At 36.5% G+C, this 3,586-nt stretch overlaps 1 long non-coding RNA gene across 4 annotated transcripts in view; it reads right to left on the reverse strand.

Moving 5' to 3' along the window:
* The window catches only part of LOC112510744, a 15,580-nt gene that overhangs the window by 7,205 nt on the left and 4,789 nt on the right, over positions 1-3,586 (reverse strand). For all 4 annotated transcript variants that reach the window (XR_003069050.1, XR_003069049.1, XR_003069048.1 and 1 more), the window contains one exon: positions 1,258-1,365. This is a non-coding gene — a long non-coding RNA (uncharacterized LOC112510744). The remainder of the gene's footprint in view (positions 1-1,257; positions 1,366-3,586) is intronic.

Here is a 3,586-nt window from a genome sequence, read left to right on the forward strand (position 1 = left end):
AATGCATTATAATATAGTATAGATTTACTGGACAGTGGAGCAGGGTATGTGTACATGAAATTCTTTCCTATGAACAGCTCCAAGATCTTTTTCACTGAATCTATAGGTTTCTCTGCAAATCATTACTGAATGAAAGACAATGCTTCATAATGTGTTGCCAGTTATTCAATTGACAACTTAATCAATCTAGGTAAATTGACTTTATATACCGCGTAACGCAACTCGTATCAATTATATGACCATCATCCAAGATTCTTCCTCTTCGTAAATGTTACGTCATTTGCGCTAGGGTCAACGTTCATATGTTGTGGCATCGAGGATACTCATTGATCTAGTCATTGTAAGCCTCTTCAACTTGTCTCTAGTTTCACTTATAAATGTTAACCGATTCCACTCCATAAGTCAACTTGTGTGCATATAATAAAATAAAAAGAAATCGTCACTCTTTAAAAATACTATTTGCAATACATACTTGTTTTATACATTTGGAAAAAGATAAACAAACAGCCCTTAGGAATTGAAAATGACTGTTAAAAACATGCTCGATTGTCTCAGACTTGTAGTCAAACTTCACTTAAACCCCGTTCATTTCACTCATCACCATCAATGTGTTATCTACCAAAATCCTATACGTTTTCCCATGAAACTCTTTGTGAAAAACCCCAAAACACAAGCTTTTGGTTATTGAGAAATTGAGGCCAGAAGTTGAAATTTCATTTGAGATGTTAGTTTGGATATGACAAAAGTGTTGGTAGCTCTATTCTACATAAGCATGGACAATATGTATGGTACAGTACAATCAAACCCTGCACAGTCACGAGGTGTAAAGAGTGAAAAATCTTGTGCTTTTTTAGTTTTCCTCTATTGATATATTCAAGTGTTAAAGTCAAAGGAAAGTTTGAATCTGCAAGTTTTCTGCACGTAACTGTGCTACTGTGGCTTTGTTAAGGAAGATTCATGATTTAGACATCCAACTATTATTTTTCAAGCTTTACAATTACACCCAGAGTTCCTAGAATCTTATGCATCTTCACAAGGAAATCACTTGGTTTAAAATGGACGACCCTAAACAGACATGGATGCATCAACCTAAACTTCCTTCCAAACAGTCCTAAACTTTTAACTCCTTTCATAAACACAAATTTATTGATTTATGATCACTTCAAACCCCAGATGTTGAAATCATCAGTTAAGGAAGTAGACGGAAACAGGCACATAATCAGCGCTGTACAAACATATATAAACCAAACAACTCACCCGTTACAATGGAAGTTGTCTGCAGGTCATACAATACCACTTCCCCTTGAACCTCGTCTCGGGCGTCAGACCGACGCATGAGTAATGAAACCACTCGCCACCTTGACACTGTAAAAAGGAACACAATAAGAAACCAATCCTTATTTAGTGTCCAATTGAAATACTCATTTAAGTGTCCTACTACCCAAACAGAGACTGATACACAAAATTTCAAGAAGAAGAAAAATCAGTAGGCATCACAGTTTATCATAATGGAAAAAAATTCAACCATGCATACCCGACCTGTTAATTGATCAAACAATGAATCAACCAAGAATTAGGTCATGAAATAAAGAGAAACTTACCCGAGAGGATTGAGGTTTTGAAGTAATTGACAGACCCGAAATCAAGCTGCGTCTGAAGCAATATATATGCATCTCTAAATTCTACTGTAGTCAATATCATCCCAGAATATTTAGAGATTAAATCGAATTTGTATTCTTGAAGATCGGTTGGCGATGATATCGTTTAGGGAGGGCGATGAAATCGTTTAGGGTTTATGAAATCGAACTGGGTTAGGGATGAATTCGAATCCGTATTCTTCAAAATCTGTTGGCGATGAAATCGGATAGGGATGAAATCGTTTAGGGAGGGAATTGGGTTTCTGTTGGCGATGAAATAGGATAGGGATAAAATCGGATAGGGATGAACGGGTTTAGGGATGGCTTTAATAGGTTGTACCATTAGCAATAGAGGTTGTCTTTAAGAGTTTTAAGAGTTTTAGCCAAATGCTTTATAAGATAGTATAGATTATAGACTAGGATGGAAGAAATTCCCATGAACTCGGTAACCTTTAGCCACCTAACTCCCCTCGATGGACAAGGTAGGTGCATTAAGGTGGAGATGTACCAGTGATATGGATGCTTGAACCAAGTGAGGATAGGCAGATCATGCCTTTGAGATGGTAAGAAGGTAACATCATAGAAAAACAATACACAAAATCTACATAATGATAAACAACAAAAATGGGCAAGACAACACAAAACTAAATGATACTACAATCCATAGAAAAATTAAATCAATAAATTCTCAAAAATATTAAAAGAACGACTATCAATGGATAAAGAGAACTTGAAAAGGTAAATCCTGACCTAGAACTCAGAAAGACCCCCCCCCCTCACGGGTGAACTTTAGCCACCCAACCCCCCTTAATGGACAAGTGAGAAAAATATAGGCATGACATGGATGCATTAACTGACCAATGATAGGATGATCTTACCCTTCAAGATGGTAAACAATGCAAAACCACAAAAATGCTAGCCTACTTTACATTTAACCATAAAAACGGAAGACAAACTACCATCTATAGAGAAATTGAAACAATTGAATGTCATAATTGTTGAGAAAAACCACAATCAATGGATAAATGGAAGCCGAAAACTAAATCCATGACCTTGGACTCAAGAGGACCAAACCCCCATAAACTCGGTCACTTTTAGCCACAGAAAGCCCCTCAATGGACAAGGTAGGAGCATATAGGTGGTGGTGTACCCAAGGCATGGATGCTTGAACCAAGTGAGGATAAGTGGATCATGCCCTCGGGGATGGTAAAAAATTAAAATCATAGAAGAACAATATAGAAAAGCTAGCTTACATATTGATAAACACAAAGCTGGGCAAGACGCCACAAAAATAACTGAAGCAACCATAATTAGACAATCAAATCTAAAAACCATTAGAAGAAAACGACAATCAATGGATAAATGAAACTTTAAAGGTAAATCCCTGACCTTGAACTCAGAAAGGCCAAACATCCTAGAACCAAGTAACCATTAGCCATCCAACGTCTAATCTAGAAGCATATAGATGGTGGTGAACCCATGTCATGGATGCTTGAACGAACTTAAAATAGGGGGATCTTACCCTCACGATGGTAAACGAAACAAAAGCACAAAAAAAGAATCCACAAAATGCTAGCCTACTTTAAACTAAACCATAAAAATTGGAGACGCCACAAAACTAAAAGAAACTATCATTCATAGACAAATTGAAACAAAACTAAAACAAAATTGTCGTCCGTACCCGCAATGGACAAGGTAGGAGCATTTAGGTAGAGATATACCGGTTATATGTAAAAACAACCCACACAATCTACAAAATGATAGCTTATTTTACGATAAACAACAAAACACCACAAAACTAAATGATACTACAATCCACAGAAAAATTAAATCAATAAATTCTCAAAACCATTAAAAAAACGACAATCAATGGATAAATGGAACTTGAAAGGTAAATCATGACCTTGAACTCAGAAAGACCAAAAACCCCCTGGTGACCTTTAGCCACC

Source organism: Cynara cardunculus (genome assembly GCF_001531365.2).
Source record: "Cynara cardunculus var. scolymus isolate 2C chromosome LG 4, CcrdV1, whole genome shotgun sequence".
NCBI lineage: Eukaryota > Viridiplantae > Streptophyta > Magnoliopsida > Asterales > Asteraceae > Cynara > Cynara cardunculus.